The sequence below is a fragment of the Natator depressus genome, chromosome 13 (genome assembly GCF_965152275.1).
Source record: "Natator depressus isolate rNatDep1 chromosome 13, rNatDep2.hap1, whole genome shotgun sequence".
NCBI lineage: Eukaryota > Metazoa > Chordata > Testudines > Cheloniidae > Natator > Natator depressus.
The window spans coordinates 18235174-18250827 of record NC_134246.1 but is presented as its reverse complement, the minus strand read 5'-3'; the positions used below and the strand labels follow the sequence as shown (position 1 = coordinate 18250827).

Below are 15654 nucleotides of genomic sequence, written 5' to 3'. Positions count from 1 at the left end.
CTGAACTTTCCCAGGCACAAAATGAGAAATCTGTCTATTCTATGGTTTTTCAGTGAGTTACCACAAAAAAATGTAGCACAGGTCTGCCTGTAATTATGATGCAATGAGTGAGTTCACTCTGTAGGTTTCAGTTCCCTAAATCATGCTCATCTCTTCCCACCCAGTAAGAGTAATCTGCGTGCACAGCACTGGTGCTGCTGGTACAACGGTCACCTTTTAGTCCATCTCACTTGCACTAGCTTCAACTGTTTTAAAAATAGCTCCATTGATAATCCCGTGGTCTCAGGTACCCATATCATCTTTGGTCCCACTGGACACATTTTTAGCATATAACCCTTATCACCGTAGTCATCCAATTAGCCACAGTTCAGACCAGGCAAAGGGAGGAACAATCGCCTCAAACAAGCACCTTTAAATTACTTTCTTATTGATAGAGCTTGGCTTGAATGAGCCACCTGACTGCAACTATGACAAATTCTTGAACAAAGTTAAACAAGGTCATTCACACCAAAAGATAATTAATCATTGCCAGCACTTTTCTCTGAGTCGCTTCATATTCTCATTACTTGGGACAAAGTTAGCCCATCCTTATTGCACATACTGGTACCCATGCTCTTTTTAGCTGCAGTTTTCAAATTACCTGAACTCAAAAGAAGGAGCTCTTGATATTTCTCTCATTAAAAAGGAAATAAGGACATGTTCTCTGGCCAGCTTACTTTCAAATTTTCATTGGCATAGTACAGCTGTGAACACAGTAACAATGCATAAAGTAATAGAAAAGAAAAGACGACCACAACGACAGTGAGCAAAATAGCACCTTTTTGGGGACTAGCACACTGAGGAATTCAAAAATAGTTAATAAAATAATGATTAAAGGACCTACTTTTACACAGAGAGGAAGGTCTGGAAGCCAGAAGTTTTGAATGCTAGTCTTGCACTAACACCAACTCCTTCTGTTATCTTGGGTATTCATGGCCTGAGTTTCAGGTGTGCTAAGAACTCCACCAAACTCAGTGGAATTTGCAGGTAACACCATCTCTGAAAAATCAGCCACTGACCTGTCTATCTCAGCTTCCCCATCTGCAAAATAAGGACAATAATAATCACCTACTGAATTGTTTGTGCAGCAATTGAAGATGTGAACTGCTTTATTAAGCCTAAATATTACTACTACTGCTATTCCTTTGAAAGATTGTTTTCTTGCAATGAAATAATGGATCATTTCCAAATATTAAGAAAACAAGAATAGAGAGAGAGAACTCCTTCCAAAAACTTAGAGCTTGAGATTTCTCCTTCAACCTCATGAGGCAGATTCTCAGCTGATGTGAACTGACATAAGCTCCACTGAAGAGACTTCAATGGAACTATGACAGTTCACACCAGTTGAGGATATGCCCTCTGTCTCTGTCCTAATACAATGAAGCACTGCTCTACATTTTTCGGAACTTGGGAGAGAAAACACTATTACATTTCACCCCCTCACACACACACACACACACACACCTCTCCCAACACTGAAGTACAATGATATTTCTCCTTCTCAGCATCTTCTCTATCTGGGGCCTGCTTAGTTCCTAAGTTTTGCAGAGTTCTTACTACCAAGCCAGATAACATAGTGTGTTCTCAGCTTGTAAAATGGGAGACAGGCAATGGGCCTAATACACCACTGTGTTACACTAGTTCTACAATGGGGTGACTCCACTGACAAAAGCAACACGCTAGTGTAAAACTGCTATGATGCAGTGGAGAATCAGGTCCAATAACTTTGCTTCAACTCAACATATTTTGCCTGCAATCAAACAAGAACTATGGACATAAACCAAGCCACTAATTCAGCAGCACATGCTTTGCTATGCAATGCAATGCTGCTGGATAGTTCCAATAACAACCCATCTTATTGTTTAGTACATCAACTCCCCATCAGCTCTTATCCTCAACTGCCAAAACAAACAGAGAAAAAAAACCCCTACTAATCACTGGATATTTCAGGGTATAGAAAAAATCTATTCTTAAAACTGCAAAAATTACCTCCGGTTAGGGCGGGAAAGTGTGAGTCACTAATTTTTACCCATAATGTTTCAGTCAAGTGTACTAGTCTACACCAATTATCTGTCAACGGCTGTTTATTCTAGATTTAATCTGCTGGAGGAAATTCATGTCATCTGCCAGAGCCCATTTTGATGTCTCCAATTGGAGATTAAAATAAGATATTTTGGCAGAACTCAACTGCAAATTATTTAGAATGACAAACATTTCTGACAAAGTTCCACATTTGAGATGGGAGTGAATAAATGAAGGTGTGTCAGCCACAGAGCAGCCGAAAAATTGGCTCTAGGGAATGCAGGAAAGACAAAAAGAAAAAGAAAATGAAAATTTCAAGATAAAGGGTGGGGATGTTACTGGGGAACAATAAAGCTACATAATGAAATGAAGATCATAGCCAAGTTCTGTACACAGAAGGCTCTTATCTTGTAAAATTTGATATACGACAGATATTTAGGAAGGGGAGATCAGCAATGATGAATCTTTAGATAATATACATGGTGTGGAGGGGAGAGCTCAATTTTCAGAGAGTGGGTGCTCAACACTTTCTGAAAGTCAGGCTTCCTTTAAAAGGCACCAGAAGTTGAGCACTTCAAAACTGCGGCACCTAAAATCATTAGTCATTTTCTAAAGTCTTGGATGCTTAACCCTACATTTCCTCTTTCTGCTGTCAGTCACTCACACTGTGGTGGACTAGACTGTGAGCTGCTTTGGGCAGGAGCATTATCATTTTATTTACTGTTGCCATGATCACCAACCAGGTTATATTAGTAATTACATTTAAATAACAGCCCTACAGTAGAGGAATGCTGAGGTTGCAAAGTCAAAAGTTAGGAAGTACCAGAATTAAATGCCTGTGTAATCTTAATTCAGACTCCTTGTGCATATGCATTATAATATTGTCTCTAATAATACAACCTCATACTATTTGCCTCCCTTCCATCTGATCCCCCCATGCCCTCTCATTCTACTTCAAGTGTTCCCCCCACACACATCCATTTCTCATCCCTCTGCATTTCAGTTGAGCTGCTTCCTCCTCCACACTGCCTGGCTTCCAAGAGGAGGAATATTGAGAGCACAGGAGAGACCACTGTACCCCTGTTCTCAGCTCTGGTGCCTAGCTCCACAGTGGCCCCCAGCAGCTAGGGAAGCAATTGCAGGAAAGTCCTGCTCAAACCCTGTTGCCCTGAGATGGGCCAGACTCGGTCTCTCTGTGGAGAGCACATGTGCAGTCCAGTTGGTACCGAGGGGCTGTGAGAGGATGGAACATTCTCAATGCAAACTGACATTGGCTCTGACAGGCATCTCACTTGGAGTGTCTATATTCCAACTGACTGACAGTGCTGCTGCAACTTGCTCCAGCATAGAGACTGCGTGGAGATAAACAGTTTTGACTCCATTGCTGTACACAACGCTGCCACATGGCTATTCTTCTACTAAGCGGTAGGTGAGGCATAAGCACAGAGAATTTTGCACCATTTACTCAAGATTTTTTCCTAATTTTCAAAAATGGATGTTTCTGGCCAAACAGTTGTAAATTCCTGAATTTTACAGATTTAATTTTAAAATGAAAAAATTATTAGGGTGTACCATTACAATCCCATATTTCAGAACCCCACATTCATGCTCTAAATGATTTTGAATCTTCACAGTGGAAGGAGGAGGCAACTTTGGAAAACTAAGAGACAACCATTTTCTTTATGATAGCTGCTTTTCTGTTACTGTAGTGATGCTCTTTGATTCTGTTGCAATCAGAAGTCATGAGGTGCACTCTGCTGCAAAAGAAGAGCATTTAGTCAACTTATTAAATGTAAGAGCAAGATAATTATGAACACAAATGTTCAGTGTTCATACTACTAAAAGCAGCAAATGTCAGTGGAGCCAGCTCACCTGGACTGCTTGGGAAAAAAAAAGATGGCAAAACCTTTTATCTTGTCTTTTAAGTGCTTGATTTAATATTACATAGTGACCCAGAGAATCTGAGATAAAAGGATCAGAGTGAACTATCTCAGAGATGATGGAAACATATCTCCCTTGTGAATTGACCTTATGGTTCTTCTGTGTTGCTCTTCGTCTTTCAACAAGATTAGAGGGACTATTCTCCCACTGACATATAGGATAGGGAACCTTTGACCCAATGGGAGACTGGTTATCTTATATCACAGACTTTTGCCTTAGGTCTTCCAAGCATAAATGAAAGTGGGGTATAAGGTTGGATATTTTTTCTCAGGTACGTTAATTTTCCCAGAAGGGCACTTGCTTGTCACAGAGGTTTAGCTAAACAAACAAGAATATAACAAAGCCAAATAGAGGCATATAAATGATAACCCTTATTTACCTGCAGAAGGACTAGCGTGTAGGTGGCTGCTTCTAGCTAAAACATAGAAGCACATTTATGCTGCTTTTTCAGTGTTTATGCATATATGCTCATTTTGAGGCAACTGCATGTTGATCCAGAATTTGGCACATTTCCTGCCCTCCCTCCCCCCAGAAAATAAACCAGCTAAGAGAGGAGACCCTTTGGCAGTAAGAGGCCTTAATGAAAAACACAGTAATTGAACTCTGACATTACTCAGCTTCTCTGAAGCTACAGACACTATTCACCTTGGGAACTGCACAGCAAAGCTAATCACATACAGTGCTTAAACTTCCGGGGCTGAAGGTTATGGGGGAGGGGAATGAGATTAATTGGAAATCTAAATTCTTGGAAACTATAATGGCAAAAGTATTTGTAAGCCCTGAAAAAAAATCCTCGGTGTTATTTAGCACTGAGAAAAAGCAAACAGCTGCTTAGGAATTTTAATTCACTAGTCAGTACTACCACATGTACATTTTTCCATTATGTGTCAAAACACACATGTCCTTGCCCTAAAACCTTTGGTACTTACAATTTATTTTGCTTTGTGAATCAATTATTAAACTTCTCTCTGACGTAAGACATTTCCTTTTCAGTGTTTTATCTACATTTATGGCACAATGAATTCACTATTTATTAGATAAACAATATTTGGAATAAAAAAAACTCACTTGTAATAAGTGAAGCACTGAAATTCACTCACAAGCATGTTTATGAATAATTAACTGGGTGATGTACAGCTACATTACCACGAGACTCTTATGGTTCAGATTGTCATTTCTCAGCACAATACTGGCAAGGCTTTGTTTCTCTATAAAGAGTATAAAGAGTCTCTTATTTAAATCTTCATTCTTCAATATGGGATGATTTATTCTTGTTTATATAGGCTCACGTTACTGTAAACTTTGAAATATTTACTCTATGAAATGTTCATTTTCTGCTTAAATTAGCCAGATTGCTTGTAGGGGATGTGTGGCGGTTATTTCTTGGTTGTTGCTGGGTTTTTTTTTTAAAAACTTTTTAGAAAAAAAAATCTAAATGTTCTTTCGGAGAAAATAAATTGTACTATTCAGGCCCTGGGAGTAGGCATCTGAAAATAACTGTTCTTGAAAAATAATAAAATTTCCATTTCAACATATTGTTACTATGTTGGAATGAGTTTCACTCCACCCACAGAGTCATAAAGCTCTGTATAATTGTCCATGTCTTAATGACCTCAGGCTCCAAATACAATCGTTGGTCTTTGTGCACACAGTCTGTCACTTCTGGTGCTGGAGTATTGACATTGCATTTCTTTTAGGTTCTGTGCAGCCCTTTAATGACCACAGCAATTAATAATGCATCATTCTCTCTCCTCTAGCTAATTTTAATTGCTGTAATTTATGTCCCTTGACAATACTTGCACTACCCATGTAATCTATACTGCTGTGACTGAGTTAGAAGATCACACACTCAAGGTCCCTAGCAAGTAAACAACACAATTCCAAGTTCATGGACATCATCTGCAATTGACATCAATTACTGTTCAAGGAAACAAGCCATGACATTACAGGTAACAAACAGTTTGTTTTTATGTTCTGAAACAGAATGGACCTCATCATTAGTGCTTTGGCAATTAATTAGAACTTCAGAGCTACAGAAACGGCACTTTATTGATATTCCCCTAAACCTAACAGTTGAGTAAGCGAAGATAGGAAAAATCAATCTCAAATTAACAACTAGAGAGCTTCTGCAGTACATGACCAACTACAGGCTCATAATTCTATATGAAAATACATACCTACCATGCAGAGGTGGATTAAGGCAAAGCACTATAGTTTCATGCCTTGAGCTTCAGATTTCATGTCACATGAAAACAGAACTTCAGCTTTCTTTGAAAAACATAACATGTTTCCAGAAGTCATGAAAATCTTGAAAAAGTACAACCCAAGTATAACTGATACCTGCCTGAGTCTGCAGTCTGAAACAACAAGCCCAAAGGAGGTGTGAACGGCCCCATCTACTCAACTCTGAAACTTGCTCCCCATCCAGGGATGCCCCATCTAAATTATGTTTAAGGCCCCAGCTGCCTTAATTCATCTATGCTACTAGGTCACCCAATGCATTCTCCTGGCAATGGAGGATTGCTCTATAGAACACACTGTCTAGTGCTTCATTCAGTCCAGCTTTTATTTGTCTTCATGGCGCTACTCAAGCCTTGTTTACGCTACACGGTTTTGTCGACAAAAGTCAGTTTTTGCCAACAAAACAGGTGTACACACTGCAATGCTCCTTCTGCCAACAAAACTCTCTTGCTTTGCTAACAAAACAAAACAAAACCACCTCGACGAGAGACATTTACGGCAAAGGCCCGGCAATTTTTGAAATTCCACTTCCTGTTTGCTCAGCGTGGACAGCTCACATTGCATCTTCTCAGTTGACGATGGCAGCTCCATGCTGCAAACACTCTTCCACTTGGAGCACACCTGAGTTGTCGGATCTGCTGGCACTGTGGGAAGAGAAGACTGTACAGTCCCAGCTCTGCTCCAGCCATAGGAACTTCAATACCAAAAGTCAGATTTCTCGTGGCTTGATGGATAAGGGCTACGAATGGTACACACATAGAAGATAAAGGAGCTGAGGCAGGCATACCAGAAGGCAAGGGAGGCAAACCATTGCTCTGGTGCTGCACCAAAGACCTCCTGCTTCTACAAGGAGCTGGATGGCATCCTTAGCGGTGACTCCACCTCACTCACCAAGAGCCCCGTGGATACTTCAGTGGCACTGGAGGTGGTGGACAGTGGACCCAACTCCAAGGACGAAGTTGTGGACGAGAAGGACAAGTTGGAGGACGACGTGGAGCACACAACAGGGGCGTCTGGTGACACAGCGAGTCAGGACCTATTTTCCACTCCTGAGGGGTCTAGCCAGTCCCAGCAGTCCCTCTCTGGCACGCATGAGACAGGAGAGAGGAGTCCTGGTAAGGGATATTTTTGAGTTGATGCTGCTCGGTTATATAAGGAAGAGCTGTCCTTTGCTCTGTATATTCTAGAAGTGGGTGAAAGGATGGAAACGTACAAGACTAGCTGTGTTTGAGTGTGATCCCATTCCCTTGTGCAGTTAAGCAGTGCGGTGGAACAGTATGTTAATGCACTCAGATTTCACAGGACTCCTTCCCACATCAATTGGCAATCACTTGTGCAGGACCAAAGCAGCACACAGCGAGCAGCATAGGGACAGGGTCTGAAGCTGCACACATACAAGAGATGTGCCCTTGCTTACCCTCAGAAGTGAAATATCAGCTTCAATGACACACACCTGTGGAAAAAATGGTGGCAGAATTTACAGTATTGTCCCTAGTCACCTGCAGTGATTCCCTTAAAAAACCACCACCACCTAGACACTTTACCCCATCTTGAATGCCCAACCCCTCCTACCCCCAGACAGAACTCACCATATTTAGGGTGTTCACCGAGATGAGTGCTTGCCAGGGGACAGAGTTATTTGTATGTAAAAAGAGGCATATTTTACTATAATGATTCATTACTGTGCATGAACTAACTATCTTGTTTCTGTTTATTGGTTTTTGTACTTCAGCAGATGTGGCCTTCAGCAGAACCCCCTACACACCGGAAGAGCACCTCCACCAGATAAGGAAGTGACCAAGGTGGAGCAAAAAGGACATGCTCCAAGAAGTGCTCCAATCCTCAGAGGCTAAAAAGGGAGAAAGCAGGGAGTGGCAAGAGACCCTGAAGGAAAAGTTTAAAATAGAAAGGCAGGACAGAAGAAGTGAGAATCGTATTGTAAAGGGCCAGGAGAGGATGATAAAAGTGATGAAGGAGCAAAAAGATGTTGAAGTCCCTAATCACACTCCAGGCAGAATACATGTGCTCACCCCCCACCCCTTGCAGCGGATACATAACTGCTTTCCATGTCCTCCCCAAACTCCTCCCACACATTCCTTGCAACTTCCTGGAATGTCTCAGTACCCCATTCACTCCACCTCTTCGGACAGCTTCCAAAGTTATAGCTGGACTTACACACAGCTATTACAGCCTACACTGCCCTGCACTCTTATCTCTCTTCCCACCAAGCCTTTTGTGTGTGAATTGATATTTAACAAAAAAAACTCTGAAAGATAACCTGTCTTTATCTGTCTCCTACACATGGTGGTTGCTGCTGGTAGTAGTAATACATAGTGGCAATTTGATCATTTGCCAACTACAAATCCCGGTCAGGAATTATCACAATTTACATGCAAGGTGGCAAGTTAACAAAGCATGGCAGAATGGTGTATAGAAAAACACATTACTGGTGCTCATTGTCAAAATGTTGACTCGAAGCCTCCCTGATTCAAATAGCCCTCGATTGTGCCCCTCTAATAGTCCTCGTATCTGACTGCCCAAATTCAGCAGCCTGGCGATATGCCTTCACGCTCCACCCTGGGGGAAACTTTTCACCCTTATCAGTGTCACAAATATTATGGAGCGTGCACCAGGCTGCTATGATCATGAGAATATTTTCCTCATTTAGGCCTAACCTGCCATGAAGGCAGCACCAGCATGCTTTTAATCTGCCACAGGCACATTCTGTGGTCATTCTGCACCTGCCCAATCTATTGTTGAAGTGCTCCTGGCTGCTGTCCAGGTTTCCTGTGTAAGAATTCGTAAGCAAGGCTACGGGTTTGTCACGGAGGTCATGGATTCACCTCCGTGACTTCTGCAGTGGCCGGAGCGCCTGGCTTGGGCCACCACGCTCCCCCAGCAGCAGAGTTTAGGTGTGGGAGGGGGTTGGGGCATGGGACGGGGGGCTCTGGGTGGCGCTTACCTGGGGGGCTCCTTGGAAGTGGTGACATTCCCCTCGCTCAGTTGCTAGACGGAGGCGTGGCCAGGCAGCTCTGCGCACTGCCTCTGCCCAGAGTGCTGGCTTCGCAGCTCCCATTGGCCAAGAAGTGTGGCAGTCTGGACTTGCTAGCTTCCACACAGCAATCGCCACACATTTCTTCACGAAGAGGGTAGCTCTCATTTTGGTGTCCTGGCACCGCAGTGGGGAAAGTTCTGCACACAGTTCCAAGAAGGTGGCTTTCCACATCTGAAAGTTGTGCAGCCACGGCTCGTCATTCCAGACCTGCATAATGATGCAATCCCACCACTCAGTGCTTGTTTCCCAGGCCCAAAAGCAATGGTCCATCATGTTCAGCTGCTCCCTGAAGGCCAAAAGTAGTCTGGTGCTGTTTCTTTCCATGACACACAGCCATGATTCCTGATCAGATTGGGTGCTCATGATATACTACATGACCATCCATGATGTGTTTATAACAGTGAGCACAAGAATAAAGAGTAGTGAGGGATCCATACTTTCAGACAGAGATGGCGGGTGCCCAGTAATGCCTTCCCACAACTCCTAGCTGCAGAAGATGGCAAGTAATAGTGGGATAGCTACCCACAGTGCACTGCTCTCTCTGTCGATGCGAGAGCACCAACTGTGGACATGCTCTGCCGACAGAAGGAGCATTGTGTGAACATGCACAAGCGATGTAATTATACCGGTTTTTGATTCTCGGCTTAACTTGAGTCAACAAAACTCTGTAGTGTGTATAAGGCCTCAGTTCTTGCCTACCTCTCCACTTTGGGCGAACCCTGGGGCTTGCTGGCGTCTGGGCAAAGTTCGCCCATTCTTGTTTTCATCATTCTTCCATGGAGCTCCTTCTTCTTAGGAATATCTTCCTGGCCCAGCATATCATGCTTCTTCCCTGGTTTTCTTCACATTCCTCCTCAAAACACACTTTGTCCATAAGCCTACTATTCTTTGTCCTCCCCACACAAAAGTGTTATTAAAAAAAAAAGCTTCTTACTCTGCATCCTGTTACAACATTTACGCCAACTAATTACATTCTGCATATTCTAGATGTTCTGTCTTGTTTGATAATTTACATTGTAGACTCCTTGGGGCAGGGATTATGTATGTTCTTTATTCTGTACAGTACAAAGGATACTGTCTGTCCAACAAATTATCAATATTAATAAATATTCCTTTTTTAATAACTGATATTGTCCAGATATAAATTTACATTTCCCCTCCCAAAGGTTCAAGATTCAACATAATTGAGATTAAGAGGCCATTAAAACAGTTTGTCAGAAACTGCTGTGCAACAAACAAATGCACCTTTAAAAAAGGAATTAGGACCAAATCTTGGCTGCTATCTGAGTAGCAAATTCCCACTAATTACAAACAGAGTAACATGTGTGGAGCTGTAGCAGGACATAGCCCTGTTAGGTATTAATTGAATGCTACCTAACTCCCCTTATGTTCAAGGATGTAAACTGGATGTGTTTGAAGAACTAGACCTTACATTTTAGCATTTCTTCTAATGACGTGAAGTTAATGTGTGTGTGCAAGAGAGAAATGGGGGGCGGGGAGAGATTTGGACTGCACAGAAACAGTAATAATTGTTAACCTCTGACACTTTAGTTCCATAGAAATAATGGTCATTGCTGAAGATACGGATCTGCTCTCCATTACGCTGAAATTGACATGGCCTGCACAAGTGCAACTGAGGGTGCATTTCAATCTAACAATCTTCAATTAGTTAACTACTTTTCTTTAATCATGACATGGTTTTCTAAGGATATATAGTAGTAGCAAATAAAAAGAAAGGGAAGGAAAACCAACTCTAATTGTGGCTTGCAATGCATCTATCATCATTCAACCTCCAAGTGCCTACTAATGAAGCTTTAAAATAGTACAGATCTTTAATTAGTCTCTAGTGAACTATATCTTATATGCTACCCTCAGAACTGATCTGAAATGCTCCATAAATTTACTGGCACTGAGCCGAAACAGTGCACTTCTTTAACCTGTTTGATCTCCATCAGGAGTGAAGCTTTAGTTTGTTATGCTGTTAATCACCTCTAGGAAGCCACAAGGAACAGAGGGGAATAAGAGGTGTGGAGTATAGGAGGGCAGAGGGATAGAAGGTTCTGTAACCACTAGTTCACACGTCACTCCAGAACTTGGAATTGAACCCAGAATTCTTAAGTCCCAACAGTTCTCTCCCGTCAGCAAATACCTGTGAAACCCACTGATGGGTTAGCTCAGGAAGTAGGTAGTGCTCTGGATCTAAAGGTTCCAACTCTGCTAATAATCCATATGCAAGTCAATATGGAATTTCTGTTTTTTCCAGTCCACTATTTTAAAAAAACCTATGAAATTACATTAAGAAAAATATAGGTCAAATTTCACACCCTTAGTGTTCATAAAGTATTGAAAAGTTAGAAATCACCAGTACAACTTAATTCAGCCCCCTTGTTCATATTCGTTATTATACAGTCTTTAATTACACAAGTACATCCCCCCCGAACCCTTGCCTTGTTCAATGCACAGGATAGTTGGTGCTTTGGGGAGGAATCAAGGTTGTGTAGTGAAGGGGACTATTGTCAGTACACGCTCTGCCTTGTTTGTTTCAGAAGTTGGAATGTGTGTAGTGATGAAGCAGGGGGTTGCAGGAACAGAAAGGACGGTCTCCTAGTTATGATAGTTTAATATTGTCCTGAAAAACTGGATTCTAACTCTGCCTCTGCCACAGAGTTCCTATTGATGCTGGACAAGACACTTTAAGCCATACTTTTCACATTTTGCCACTAATTAAGTCATCCTCATTTTCCAGTGCTCAGCTTGAGACAACTGCGGCCTGATCTACAGAAGCGCTCAGCACACTTACCTGAAAGTGAAGTCAATGACAACCAAGCTTTGAACATGTGAAGTGCTAAAAAATGCCAAGTACTCTAAAAATCAAGTCCTAGAAGTTTTAAGTTGGGCACCAAAGTTAACTGACACTTCTGACCTTAATTTCTTCATGCCTCAATTTCCCATCTTTGAAATGGGTTTAGTAATACCACCTCACTTATTGTGAAGATGAATTCATTAGTGTTTTTGAAGCATTCAGGTGCTACAGCGATGAGTGACCAAAAAAACCATGAAAACACTGATAATTCTGCATTAAATACATGATTTGGATGCTGTATGATAAATAAGGCCTATAGTCACATATTGAATGAGGAGAATAAAAAGAAATATTTAATAACTGTCATCTGTACCATCCATCCTGTGCACTGAATGAGGAAGGGTGTTTGTGAAAACAAAATAGTATGTAATCATGTCATTAAAGACTGTCATAATGCATACGCACAGTTGCCTGGACTACCTTAATGAGGGTGTTTCTTAACTTGATTTTACAAGCAGAACATTCTTTTCATGTAGGTTTGGTGGTTTGGTTTTTTTTTTTTTTTTTTAAATATAATTGTATGTTGGTTGTTAAAGACCATGAGATGTTAATGACTTCCAGGAGCCCAAATTCAAACCGGTAACCCAGACATAAAAGTTAGCATACACCATTAACGCCCCCGCCCCAAGCCAATCAGTTCCCCTTGAAACTTATCACAATCCTTTCTAGGATAACCATTGACTTTTCAGTGAATAAAAACAGAATATTTACATTTGCTAGAAAAGTTTTATATATTACCAAAAATGGTGCTAAATTTGCTCATGCCACACTCCACAATGGTAGCGCCAGCTAAGAGCACTTACAGCTGGAGAAGAGCCAAGAACCAGAGCCAAATGTACCACTGGCTTCCATTAAAGCTCTCTGTAGAAAGAGAGAGGGAAGCAGGCTCCTAGGGCAGCTGAGGAAACAATCATGACAAAAAGTTCAATTCTACTGAAAGTCACATGCAATGGGAAGGTCAGTGGAGTTGTGCCTCCGAATCATTTAAAATTAAACCCACGTTAGCTTTCTCTCTAAACAATGGTGAGTTACTAAGCAATGGGTTTTTTTTTTCTTCCCTCCATCAGCGTTAGGGTCAATAATAAGTACTTCACCTGAGGAAAACACTTAACATTGTTTTATGTCAAAAACTGCTTTCTATTTCTTTAGTTTCTGAAAGACTGAGCACGATCTCTACAATATTGCCAAAGCCTGTAGCCATAGCAAAACTGAGTCTTACATGCTCCAAATTCCTTATGCCGGAACAGCAATAAAAGGAACTCTCAGCTTCTCTTACTATCAGCTATTAGCATTGTAAATCATTTTATTTTGATTAGCAAGTTTTGCAGTGCTTGGCATTTGCTCTGTATCTGATTAAGAGTGAGCTCAGTGGCTGTGTAACTGCCTTCCTTGAGCTCCAGCATAACAATTCTTGTTGTGCAAAATATTCACACTGAAAGGTGAAAGCCTTAGAAGTTGAAGTTTCCTCATTCTGTTCCATTTTGTGAAATTAGTCCAATTTTATGAAAAAAGTTGAGCAAAATAACTTTCACAACAATATGGTAGAGTTTTTTTTGTATTAAATAATTTGTCAAAGAAAAAGATCCCGTTTTGGACTGAAATACTTTATAAAGATTACCTTGTGTATTGAAACGTGAAAATATAAATTTTCATGTACTTTGCATCTATAAAATGAGTTTTCATAACATTTTGCATTGAAGTCACCAAAGGCACAATTTCAAAACTCTTCATTATTTATTGTCAACCCACATGGCCCTAATCAAAATATTAATGCAAACTGTTCAACGGGCCTGGTCATCTACAGTTAGATATTCCAGCTAGCCTCCCCCTGAAGTTTCCAATGACAAAAATGTTTTGTTGCAATCATAGTACTGATGACAATAAATGTCATTACTGTCACAAACTCTAATTTCAAGGCTAATCTACAAAGAATAGAAATAATGGTCCATTACAGAATTGTCCATCCCACTCTGCTACATAGACAAGTTTCTCTGCAAGGAGGCAAAATTTGTTTAAAGAAATAAAAAAAGCAGATTGGAAGGAGGTGCTGCACACTGGCAGTCCCACTGGGATGGCTAACAGCCGAAACTTGGTGACCTTTATCGACATCTCATACCACCACAGCTGCAATCAGCAAAGATGCTCAAACTGGAGCTCATTCAAAAAAAAAAAAAAAGGCATGCATGGCAAGCTTTGTAATCTACTCCCATCCTCGCTCAAAATAGCCTGAATTTGTCGACCTTCACAGCACACGGCATAGCTGATTTACTTACTCAAGAATCTGAGGAGGTAGGCAGATAATAAAGACTAATGTTGGTGGAAAAGGGGTATTGTTTTGGGATTGGTTTTCTGTGATGGATGGCCCCAGACTGCAAGAGACTTCAAGTGAGGTGGGAAAATGGATAGAAGTCTTGAGAACATTCCTCGTGTTAGCTGTTTGAATATCATCACCTGTCACAGAGAAAACAGAGCCATGATCTCAGGATGCAGAAAGTAAGGGAAGGTGAAGATTATTTCTAAATACGGAATTCAAATTCTGCTCCCAGTTCACTTCAGTGTAAATATTAAGCAACTCCATGGATATCAATGAACTTGCACTGGACTAACTGAAATCAGAATCCAACACATATTTGGTTACTAACTGAATGATCTCAAATGATAAAATAGTTTTGAGAGAATAATTTTTATACTTTAATGTGGGGATACCTCCCTCCCCCCATACCAACCCTAACAACCAAACAAAACCCAGACAAATTCAAAGTACAAGCTGACATTGCATCTTTCATGAGCCAGCGTGATTCGCCAGCGCAGTCAGTCCTGGAAGTGACGGATTCATCACTTCTGCCCCAGGGCCCACACCCACTTAGGGACAGCCCTGGCCTTGGGGCCTGGAATTGCTGTTGGCTGGCCTGATGGTGGGAAAGGTATAGCACTGACACTTGTAGCTGGCTCACAGAAGGTTGTACTATTTTCCTACCTCGTAATTTCACATAGTCCAGAAATTACAGTTTGTTACCATTTTACAAAAAGCTACAATATCAATGAATTATCTCTCTTATTTGAAATATTTTTGCCCCCAATATAAAAAACAATTTTGGCTAGATTCTCAGCTGGGGTAAATAGGCATAGATCTATTGAGTTCAGTAAAGCTACATTAATTTGCACCAGCTGAGAATCTGATCCTTACCAGCAAACAAGTGCCAATTAACATAGTACAAGAGGTTTCTGTACTCACAAAGATCAGCAATTGGTCTTCTATAGACTAACACCAAAAAGCGCAATGGACAAGAATCCAACAGCAACAGCTGTAAAATATTACCAAAAATAAACTATAAGGAGAAAGCATATGCTCTAATGGGGTCGGGGTGTACACAGTCTTTACTTATTCCTCAAATCCTTTACACTGGTATGATGTTTTTGCATTTGCATTGCATATTTAATCCCAAAACACTGCAGAAGCTGCTATACAAGTTAAAACAAGGATTTCACTCAG

General features: G+C 41.1%; 1 protein-coding gene across 3 annotated transcripts in view; it reads right to left on the bottom strand.

Annotated features, from left to right (window-relative positions):
- Positions 1-15654, bottom strand: part of SULF2 (sulfatase 2) — a 238580-nt gene that overhangs the window by 136321 nt on the left and 86605 nt on the right. Inside the window, exon 3 of one of the 3 annotated variants that reach the window (XM_074970048.1) lies at positions 884-1080. The exons of the other annotated variants lie outside the window; for them this stretch is intronic. The gene's annotated coding sequence lies outside the window, so the exon portion shown is untranslated. The remainder of the gene's footprint in view (positions 1-883; positions 1081-15654) is intronic. 3 annotated transcript variants of the gene reach the window in all.